The following is a 12,446-nucleotide window of genomic DNA, read 5'->3' on the forward strand; positions in this document are numbered from 1 at the left end:
TGGGGCAAAAAGGGGAATCCTCTCTAGAGCAAGTGAGATCACGATGGCAACATACCCAAATTTTTTGATTTTTACAGTCTTTACTCTAGTCAGTTGCCCTTTGAGATTGGCAAAAACCCCCTCACACCAGTTGAAAATGGTAGGATGTGCACATTCCATAGAAATATGCATTTGAGCCTTAGTGAGCACATGAAGCGATACACTTCCACACAATCGTGCAACAATGAAAGCAATGGTCCTCAACATAAGCCTCTTAATAGTTTTGATGTCAATCCATCCATCTTTGAGTTGCCACCCCCCCTCACCCCCCCCAAAAAAATGTTGTTGTAGGTAAGTTGATGTTGTTTTTCCACCTTGTCTATGCCCATATAAAGAAATATCAACCCCATGGTGTGAAAGCCTAGTTAGAAAATATATGTCAACAACATCTATGGTAAGTTTGTGGTCTCCAATATTGACACATTGTTCCTGAACATTCCATGTTCTTACCATCCATGCCAATAAATCTAGCTAAGCCTTCATGCCTAGGATCATGAAAAATTTGCATAGACCACAATCTCTTAAGGTCTATAGTGTTTCTGGGTTATTTAAAGTTGTTGAATCTTGATCTTCGTGTTCTCTCTCCCTCGATTCCATTTTTGCAAAGAAAATCCTTGAAAATAACCATGGAGGATGATTAGAAAAAAATGTGATAATTTTTGCAAAACATTTTTAATGCACCTGCAACTAAGCTCAATCCACCGAATTACAAACAACAGTCTTCAATATACATATAAATCAATATTCTTTACTGTTAAAATACCGAACTACCAGAAATAAACCTCTGTTTCTCCAATGGCATCCCTTGTCATACCACGTGGTGCATCACTTGTTGAAGGCTTTGATGGTCGAACCATATCTTGTAGAATTTGATAAACTGTCACAATTTTTTTTTGAAATGCAGCCTTCACAAACTGGATTTCAAGTTGATGCCGTAACAACAATCTATTTATTTCACAGGAGGTTCCACTTGCAATTTGATCCAGTCTTTCTTGATGTTTTCAGAGAAATGGACGCAAGTATTTCATGTATAAATGTATCGAACCACAACTAGCTGGAAGCTGAAGCCAAATTAGGAATGCCAGTTTCGCATGGTAATAGAAAGGAAACCAAGAGAAAAGCTTGTCTCGAAAAACTTCCACAATGCTGAAACTTCCGTAAACTGCCCCGTAAATCCGCCATTGATCTTGGTCTTTTTTATTTTTTCTCTCAATAGCCTTAAAAGTAGAGTACACCGGAAAACAAATCCCTACAGAGCAGCATGCTGTTTGAACTACAACATTAGAAACAACAGGACTCAACAACATCTGTAGTTTTACGGTTTTGTATCTTTGCTGGCCTGGAACACGTGGTCCAAACTTCGGCGTCCATTAACTTAGAATCCTCTGCGCTTCCTCAATCTAATTGCTGGAATTTTTTGGCTGCTACTATTGAATACTCCGTCTATTCTATCACCACCGATCACTCCTCGCTGCACAGCAGTTCCAATTAATTAATTAAAATCACAACTGACATTCAACAGCTTCCAGGATTTGTTGCGAGATTTTAGGGGTCATGAAACCACAGTTCGAGCTGATTTAGAGAACTGTCAACGGATAAGTCTGCATGTCATTAACACGAGTCATATACATTCCATTCAGAACGCAGAGCAATCATAACACGTTGGCGCAAACACTATTTGTTTTATTCATAACCAGTGATGAAACAGAGTTTAGCTTTGGCGTCCTTTCACAAAGGACGATCTCCAGTTTTATTCAACAACACAGTCTACCTATTTAATTGGAGTTTTTTGCCCACAAAAAAAACGGCCACCCCACACCTACGCTAACCTTTTTTTATATATCTCCTCCACTAACTGCTCTAACACACAGCTAACATAATATCCTACTATTAGAGAAAATCTCAATAAAAACAGTTGCATGTATCACTAAAATAACAAACTATATGAAAAATTGACCTCTATAGTAAAACTGAGATTGAACAAACAGTAATAAATTCGCCCTGTCAGACCACAACATGTGGACAATTTTCCACATTGTTGGTCAGCTCCGATGCTCCTGCATCAGACTCCCGGAGAAGAAAAGATTTATTCTTAAAACTTCCAGGATTTATGCCGTATTTCTGCAATTCAGTTGCTGTCAACCAACTGGAATCTTCCATTGGCTGCTCTTTCCACTTGACAAGATACTGAAAATATGTCTGTCCTCGCGTTTTCTTGGATATCCTTTGATCTAAAATAGCTTCAACTTCTTTCTTGGATGTTTTTGGTACCTGTTCTTCCCAATCCACAGTTTGAACTTCATCACCTATAGTTTCAGTCGGCAACTCTATTTCTGCCTCTTTAAATGGATACAAGTCTGCAATATTAAAAATGGGAGATATTCCGATCCCTTCCGGCAACTCAATCTCATATGCATTGGCTGAAAATTTCCTTTTGATTTTACAGGGTCCTATCTTCTTCAGTTTCAGCTTATTGTAAGTTTTTGTAGGAAATCTCTCTTTTCTCAAATATGCCATGACCAAATCTCCTACCTGAAACTCTTTTTCTTTCCTTCTCAAATCTGCTCTCTGCTTGTATCTCTGGCTGCTTTCCTGTAGTTTACCTTTAACCTCTTCCTGTAGCTTCTGCATTTGTTCAGCAAAATCTTCAGCACTTGCACTTCTGGCTTCCTGTTTCCCCAAGTCTCTTAGCTCATATACTCCTCTCGGATGCATTCCAAAGACAATCTGAAATGGACTCATTCCAGTGCTTCAGTTTGGTGTGTCATTGTAAGCAAATTCAGCTTGAGCTAATGCCAAATCCCACTGTTTGGGATTCTGATGTACTAAACTTCTTAATATATTCCCCAAGCTTTTGTTTACAACTTCAGTTTGTCCATCCGTCTGAGGATGGTAAGCTGAACTAAAACTGAGTTTAGTTCCCAGTTTCTTCGAAAGTGTCCTCCAGAAATGCCCTACAAATTTAGTGTCTCGATCTGATACAATACTTAGAGGCAAACCATGCAATCTTACAATCTCTGAAAAGAACAAATTTGCTATGTGTGTGGCATCATTAGTCTTCTTACAAGCAATAAAATGAGCCATTTTAGAAAATCTGTCTACAACAACATAAATAGAATCGTTTCCTCTCTGAGTTTTTGGCAATCCCAAAACAAAGTCCATACTCACTGCATCCCATGGTCGATCTGGTATAGGCAATGGCTGATATAGTCTGGTATTTTGACTCCTTCCTTTGGCATATTGGCATACCCTGCATTTCTCAACATACTTTTTAACATCAGTTTGCATTTTAGGCCAATAATAAAAAGCATCCACCTGAGCGAAAGTTTTGTCTTGTCCAAAATGACCAGACAATCCTCCACTATGCTTCTCTTTAATGATGTTCTCTCTCATTGAACATTTAGGAATGCATAGTTTGTTGCTTTTAAATAACAGGCCTCCTTGAATAAGATAATCCATCCATTGACTTCTGTTATGGCTCACTAGATTCTGCACTGTTGTGTAGATGTCTTTAAAATCCTCATCATCCTTGTACATTTCTATCATTTCATCAAATCCTACAACACCCACTTTAAATTCTTGCAAAAGAAAACTTACTCTGCTCAATGCATCCGCCACTTTGTTAGACTTACCATTTTTATGCTTTATTACAAAAGTGAAACTTTGCAGAAATTCCACCCACTTGGCGTGCTTCTGATTTAGCTTTGGCTGATTATTAATAAACTGCAAAGCATGGTTGTCTGAATATAAGATGAACTCCTTCGGTAGCAAGTAATGCCTCCACTTTTTTAATGCCTGCACAATAGCGTAAAATTCTTTATCATAAGAAGAATATTTTTTCTTTGCATCATTTAACTTCTCGCTGAAATATGCTATCGGCCTTTGCTCTTGGCTTAGCACCGCACCAACTGCTTCTCCACTTGCATCGGTTTCTACTTGAAAAACTTTCTCGAAATTTGGTAAGGCTAGAATAGGCTTTTCTGTTATCTTTCTTTTCAACAAATTAAAATTCCTATCAGCTGCTTCTGTCCATCGAAATGGCTGATTGACCTCCTTAATTGTCTCAAGGATTGGTGCACAAACTTGACTAAATCCCTTTATAAACTTTCGGTAGAAACTAGCAAGTCCATGGAAACTTCTTACCTCAAAGACACTCCTGGGAGTAGGCCAGTTTTTGATTGCTTGTACCTTTTCCGGATCCATTTTCAAACCGTCTCTGGAAATCACAAATCCCAAATATACCAGCTCCTCTTTCATGAAACTACATTTCTTCAGATTGATTAGTAGTTTCTCTTTCTGCAGAGTTTTCAAAACTAACTTCAAGTGTTCCAAATGCTCCTCTTTACTTTTGCTAAAAACTAGGATATCATCAAGGTAAACAACAACAAATTTACCTGTATATTCTTTCAGAACCTCATTCATTAGTCTCATGAATGTGCTGGGTGCATTAGTGAGCCCAAAAGGCATCACTAACCACTCATACAATCCACTGTTGGTTTTGAAAGCTGTTTTCCACTCATCGCCTTCCCGAATTCTGATCTGATGATACCCGCTTTTCAGATCTATCTTAGTAAAGTACTTGGATCCACTTAAACAATCCATTAAATTATCCATCCTGGGCAAAGGAAATCTATACCTGACTGTTATCTTGTTGATAGCTCTGGAATCGGTGCATATACGCCATTCTCCTCCCTTTTTCGGACTAAGCACCGTTGGCACAGCACACGGACTCAGACTTTCTCGAATCAGCCCCTTGTCCATCAGTTCTTGAACCTGTCTTGCAACTTCTGCATTTTCCTGAGGAGTTAATCTATATGCAGCTTTGTTAGGTAGACTTGCTCCTGGTATTAAGTCGATATGGTGACTTATACTTCTAACCGGTGGTAATTCATTTGGTAATTCATCCACAATGATATCCATGTAACTATTTAACACAGATTGAATTTCTTCAGGCAAATCATTTAAATTTGTGGAGGTTAAAATTACCTTTGGCCTTCCCACGATAGCGAAATGCACCTCTTCGCTTTTATCAACCTCCTGTAGCAGTTCCTTACCACTCACCAACATGATACTATTTTCAGGCAGCTCTTTATCAGCATCATTCTTCACTGGCAGCAACGTATGCTTAACTCCATCCTTTTCTATGGTGTATGTATTTCTTCTTCCATCATGAATCACCTTTCGGTCAAATTGCCATGGTCTCCCCAATAACAGGTGACATACGTCCATGGGCATTATGTCACATAAAATCACATCTCTGTATGTGCCAATCTGCATTTCCACATTACATTGTTCTGTCACGGTGACTTGATGACCCTTCTGAAGCCAAGATACTTTATAAGGTGCAGGATGCGCTTTCTTTGTTAACCCAAGCTTTTCCACCATCTCTGTAGACACAAGATTGTCAGTACTCCCGCTATCAATTATAACCTTACAACACTTACCCTTTGATTTGCATGTAGTTCTGAACAAGTTCTTCCTTTGCGCAGGTTCTCCAATCTCTTTTTCTGATCTCAACAAAGTTCTTCTGAGCAGCAATGATTCACCTTCCTTTGGTGGTTCCTCCTTCTCTACAAGTCGAGGTGGTTCCGGCTCTACCTCAGCCACATTTGCACCTCTCTGGTTTGCTGATTTGTTATGAGGACAGTCCCACGACATATGTCCCCATTCTCCACAGGTATAAAACCTAACATCTCTTCCCCGCCCTCTTCCTCTAGGCGCGAATCTCCCTCTACTAGAGTCACCCATCTGTAGTGATCTGCTGCTTGAACTTCCTGCTTCAAACTGATGCTGTGTTCCTCTGGATCTGACTGATCCTCTACCTCTTGCTGAGCTCTTTCCTCTGTTTCTTTGACTCTGTTTCCGCAATATTTTCTCCTCTGCTTTCAAACTTGCTTGATAGGCATCTTCAACAGTTTTCAAACTTAACAGGCTAATCTCGTCTTGGATCTCATACCTTAGCCCATTAACATATCTGGCTACTTTCTCCAGATCATCTTCTACATGCCCTGTTCTGATATTTAACCTGTAAAATTCTTCAGTATATTCTTTAACAGACATTCCTTTCTGTTTCAAATTTTGCATCTGCTTAAAAAGATTCAAATGATAGTCTTTAGGCAAAAACTTGGCTTTCAGTTTGCTTACCATCTTATCCCACTGCTTGATCTTAGATTTCCCCTTTCGCGTTCTTGATGTCTGTAACTCGTCCCACCAGATGGCTGCATGGCCCTTCAGTCTAGTGACTGCAAACTTCACCCTCTTATTCTCCTCAATCTCTTCATAATCGAAATACTGATCTATGGATCTGATCCAATCCATGAGCTCCTCGGCATTTAAACTTCCTTCATACATAGGAATTTCTATCTTGGGTTTGCTTCCAACTTTTGCCAGCATCTTGAGGACTTTGGCAGTTTCATTTTCTTCTCCTGCTTCCGCTTCTTCCTCAGATTCTTCGGAAGAACTCTCAGCTCCCTCATCAGGTGCTCTTCTCTGGGCTGTTTCCATTGTCTCCATTCGTTCACGCAGTCTTCGCACTTCGTCTATCAGGACTGCATTTGGTTCTGGTCTTCCTCGACCAATTCCTCGCCTTGGCGGCATCTTTTGCTGCAAACACCTGCTAGTTTGGCTCTGATACCAAAAATAATGCACCTGCAACTAAGCTCAATCCACCGAATTACAAACAACAGTCTTCAATATACATATAAATCAATATTCTTTACTGTTAAAATGCCGAACTACCAGAAATAAACCTCTGTTTCTCTAATTGCATCCCTTGTCATACCACGTGGTGCATCACTTGTTGAAGGCTTTGATGGTCGAACCATATCTTGTAGAATTTGATAAACTGTCACAAAACTTTTTTGAAATGCAACCTTCACAAACTGGATTTCAGGTTGATGTCGTAACAACAATCTATTTATTTCACAGGAGGTTCCACTTGCAATTTGATCCAGTCTTTCTTGATGTTTTCAGAGAAATGGACGCAAGTATTTCATGTATAAATGTCTCGAACCACAACTAGCTGGAAGCTGAAGCCAAATTAGGAATGCCAGTTTCGCATGGTAATAGAAAGGAAACCAAGAGAGAAGCTTGTCTCGAAAAACTTCCACAATGCTGAAACTTCCGTAAACTGCCTCGTAAATCTGCCATTGATCTTGGTCTTTTTTATTTTTTCTCTCAATAGCCTTAAAAGTAGAGTACATCGGAAAACAAATCCCTACAGAGCAGCATGTTGTTCGAACTACAACATTAGAAACAACAGGACTCAACAACATCTGTAGTTTTACGGTTTTGTATCTTTGCTGGCCTGGAACACGTGGTCCAAACTTCGGCGTCCATTAACTTGGAATCCTCCGCGCTTCCTCAATCTAATTGCTGGAATTTGTTGGCCGCCACTATTGAATACTCCGTCTATTCTATCGCCACCGATCACTCCTCGCTGCACAGCAGTTCCAATCAATTAATTAAAATCACAACTGACATTCAACAGCTTCCAGGATTTGTTGCGAGATTTTAGGGGTCATGAAACCACAGTTCGAGCTGATTTAGAGAATTGGCAACGGATAAGCCTGCATGTCATTAACACGAGTCATATACATTCCATTCAGAATGCCGAGCCACCATAACACGTTGGTGCAAATACTACTTGTTTTATTCATAACCAGTGATGCAACAGAGTTTAGCTTTGGCGTCCTCTCACAAAGGACGATCTCCAGTTTTATTCAACAACACAGTCTACCTATTTAATTGGAGTTTTTCGCCCACAAAAAAAACGGCCACCCCACACCTACACTAACCTTTTTTTATATATCTCCTCCACTAATTGCTCTAACAAACAGCTAACATAATCTCCTACTATTAGAGAAAATCTCAATAAAACAGTTGCATTTATCACTAAAATAACAAACTATATGAAGAATCGACCTCTACAGTAAAACTGAGATTGAACAAACAGTAATAAAATTCACCCTGTCAGACCACAACATGTGGACAATTTTCCACATTGCTGGTCAGTTCCGATGCTCCTGCATCAATTTTGGGCATTTTATTAATTTTTTTTGAAACCCTCGTCACTCTGCAAAACCTTCTTTTATAAATAGTGCGAATTTGTGTGGTTCCCATGTGAAAAACCATGCAAATCATGATTTTCAGTAGTACAAAAAGGGTCGATGTGCACATACCCAATGAGGAGTAACTACGCACATCGAGGGAAAATTTTAAATTGAATAAAACCCCCTAAAAATGCTAAATATATGGTAAAATGAAAATTGTAAGAAATGAAAATGAAGATAATGGAAAGATCTCTTACCTAGAGAAAGAGGTTCATGATTTGCTCCATCGGTTTGGTCAGAATCCGCCTTTGAATTTTTTGGTAAGAATGAACTCTCAGTAGCTCTCAAATGGTAAAAACACAAATGGTAAAACTTTTTTACTTTTTGGACTTTTATAAGCTTTTTAGGCCAATTAAATATTATTTTTGCCTTGGCTTCTAAAAATTCAAAAATTTTAATGCTTTTACTACGTTTTTGAGAAGTTATGACAATTTTTTAGTTTAAATGTGAAGAACACAGGTTTAATTACGAAAATGAATCATTTTGTAGATGAGTAAATTTTTATCACTTTTTCAGACTCATGGAAACTTACAAAAAAGTGAAACATTGGAGTTCTCTTTAAGCCCTTTTAAAACTCCCTAAAACATGAAAATATTTTCGAGAATTTGACCATTCAAACTCATAAAAGTAAATGAACAACCATCTATTAAGTATAATTTTAACCCTTTTATGGACTGAACTATACTATTTACGAAAAAGGTATACATTGACTAATCATGGTCAATAGAGTTTTGTCCTGCATTATTTTACCCTTTTCCAGGCTTGAGAGACTAAATTTACGAAAAAATATATTTTAGAGTTTACTTATGTTTTTCTCTTGATTCCCTAAAAATGAAAAACGCAGAGCTTTACTTTCTTCAGGCTCATTAAAATTTTACGTTGAAAGAGTTGAATGAGTTTTCTTTTCGTGTCTTTTCAAACTCTTTAAACATGAAAACAACATCAATTTATCCCTTCATTGGAATCATAAAACATAAACAGTGTAGGACTCATCCATCATGACAAGACCGAACCACTCCTTCCTAGGGTTCATTAAAAAGACTCCGAAGGACTCATCTGAAGAATGAACTTATAGGACAAGCATATGTTATCCTCCTCAAGCTTGCACAAAAATAAAGAGGTACTTTCCACTAATGGTGGGGGAAATTTTGGAAAGAACGTTTGTTTTTATATTACAAAAGGCAATATGTCGCTCTTGAACATGACACTTCATCACCTTTGTGTATGGGTTAGGAAATCCATTTGTCTCTTAGTTGACCATACCTCATTGTAATTATTCAAACCGGTATCTCATCCTATTTTTGAGTCAAATGCTGCCAAGTCAAAATGTCATGTCGCCGAAGTGTGCAAGATAATTCCAACCTCAGTCAAAATTACCTTGCAATTTGTAGCCTTCAATCATGTTGGCCATCCCTAATTCAGTCCTGGATTACTCCAAATTTGTTCTTCAAAACTTAATACTTATTTCGTGTCATATGCCCTCCTACGACGAGTTTCTTCCTATCGACTTCAAATCATTATTTACGAAGTTGATCTAGAAACCTTCTTTAGTACCTTGGAGCTTGCATGCCTTAATGACAAGTTTCTCACCTTCGACGACAGGTTATCATTATTGATCTTTGATCAAATGATTCTATGAGTGTTCGACTTCAAGACATATTTTCACACTTCATAGATTGTACTAGAATTTCCTTGAGAGCCATTGTCATTATTGGTGGTTTCTCTTGCACTTGTTAACGGTTCACATCATTGAATAATAATCAAGTGGTTTCTACCATGTTTGACTATGAGAAATTCATTCACATAGTTAGATTCGTACTACAGATCGAGAGATGGAGATCAATACCTTGGATCTAGTTTCATCCATATAGGCTACTTGGAGTTTTTAAATGTTCATGATTGTAAAAATCGATCCATATTTGATGGCCGTGTCCATATTGTGTCTTCTATTGACATGGATATTTTTTTATTTTCCTACTAATTCATTGAGATATTTATTCTTTGAGTATGGGAATGCCTACCTCAATGATTATTATACATTGTATTGTAACCATTGATTTATTGTTTCAAGTCTCCAACCGTGGTCTCTAATCCAAAATTTGGCATGATAAAATGTTTTAGTCCTCAAACATATTTTATGACTTTTCACTTTAGGGGGAAATCTGTTACATGTCATTTTTTCACCATTAGGCAAATGACATCAATCCGGATCTTTTGCTATCCATCAAAGTGTTCCAAAGCATTCCCCTACAAGGCTATAAGCTAAAAAAATTCCAAAGAGAATGAGAATTATGGATTACATGGTATAAAAACCTATTTTTGAGTACATGCATAGTTCCCAAGCTAGTTTCTATATTAAATTCAGTGCAAAAGTGTGCTCTATCTTCCACTATGAACTGCGCACATGACCTAATAGAAGTAAAAATAAAAAAAGTAAATTCTAGAAGTGTTTTTGGGCAAATCTTTCCCAACTGAAAGCTTTGAGTTGATGCTTACTCAAGCCTAATACCTCTGTTCATGGAGCTAATTCCATATCTTTTTGGATCCCTAATCTCACCTTTTGAGGATCTCATCCCTTTAGAAGAGGATCTCAAAACTTCTCTTCTTGGCCTATAAATCAAACACGGACCAAAGGGTTGGGGAGGGCCACTAAAGGTAGACTTATGTTGCTGAAATAGGGATAGAAGGCTTGTCATCCAAGGAGAATATTGGACACCTTTTGAAGAGGCTTGTGACGTCAAGGCAATCAGGTTGTAAGCTTGTTCTCCTTTGAATTCAATACAAAGAAATTTTTCTTTCCTAATTGCATCTATTTTGATGTCATTTGTGAGATTCCTTGATCACTCACATGGATTATAACTGTTTCTTGATTCAACTATATGTTGTATGTTAAGTGAATAACTTCATTTACCTTTGATTTTATATGCAAGATTCTTTGATCCCTTTAAGTCTTTTTGTCTATGCATATCTCTTTTGTAGCATCATGGATAAGTTGTGGAAACCATTGGGAAATCATCTAAGGCATTGAAGAAAATATGGATGTGGAAAGCATTGAAAGGAATTCAATAAGCACTTTTATAATAGGTAAGTGATTCTTTGTGTACTACATGTTTCATTTTTTAGTCATAAGCTAAGGAAAGGTAGCAATTCCTTTTATGTTTGTTACTAGGTTTTGCTGGAAATCTAGTGAGATTCTTCTTGTCCGCAAGAAGGATTAGTCTGCTATAACAAGGTGTTATTATCTTGACATGAAAGGATGATGCTCAAGGAGGATACCAAGAAGATCATGCAAGAAGACACATGTGAAGTTGGAGATACAAAGAGATAATCAAGATAATAGATGAAGGGACATTAGATCATGACAGAAGATTGAAGTTAAAGATCACATGGGAGACTCTATATAACTAGCCTCTTGGAGTATGAATATAAAGTACTTGCAATATCTATCATGAAGATACAAAAAAAGAAATAAGGAGAGGAAAACTTGAAATTTACACACCACAATGAAGTTCCATGTCATCATTGCCAAGTCATGGCTTGTATAAGGGTAACTTAAAGAGTCTTAGGTGTCATTGTGTTTTTACACATCACTTGTGGATGTAATTAATTTCAAAAAATGTGAAAATGTAAAATGTGTGGAAGCCTAAGGGTCACACCTAGAATGTGAAGAGTCATATAAAATCTGAAGGGTCTCATAGGAATTCAAAAAGTCACATAGGAGTTCAAGAGTCATGAGGGAAACTAAAGAGTTACAAGGGAGGTGGAGAGTCACCTCATTTGTTATATATACACCCTCATAGCTCAAGCAAAGGAATTTTCACCTTGGCTTCTTAAACTAGGAATACTAGAGAATATTAGGCTTTCGAGAAGAAAGTAGTTTCTTAACGTTCCACTATTGTAACTGGTGCTATATCATTGTAATGGTGTATCTTGTGACTTTCACTTTATAATTTGAAGCTCTTGGAGCCAATACACATTTCATACATATGTCGTGAACGAGTGTACGACTATTCTTTCATTGTTTGTAGTGTGTGTTTATGTAAACACATACTAATGAAAATGAACTATTTCGTTGGATTTAGTCTGCATATTTGAATCATGTGTCTCTTACTTTCATGATCGTTATTTCTTTGTGAACTATTTCACAAGATTATTAATGATTGTTTGATATATTTGTGTGTCTTTATTAGGATAGTACTATTATTTTTCTCTCCCTTTCGGTGAAAGAACTATTATACAATTTACAACTGAATACATTGTAAGGCTAACTAAATTGTTTATCCCAAAAGTAGATGC

At 37.5% G+C, this 12,446-nt stretch overlaps 2 pseudogenes; both read right to left on the bottom strand.

Annotated features, from left to right (window-relative positions):
* Positions 1-806: 806 nt before the first annotated feature.
* LOC149208935 (uncharacterized) lies at positions 807-5,274 on the bottom strand (annotated as a pseudogene).
* A 1,307-nt stretch (positions 5,275-6,581) lies between these two features.
* On the bottom strand, positions 6,582-7,662 carry LOC149208936 (HVA22-like protein k; annotated as a pseudogene).
* Positions 7,663-12,446: the final 4,784 nt, after the last annotated feature.

This window comes from Pinus tabuliformis, chromosome 1_2 (assembly GCF_031772625.1).
Source record: "Pinus tabuliformis cultivar Carrire ecotype Pingquan chromosome 1_2, CPIR1, whole genome shotgun sequence".
Classification (NCBI taxonomy): Eukaryota; Viridiplantae; Streptophyta; class Pinopsida; order Pinales; family Pinaceae; genus Pinus; species Pinus tabuliformis.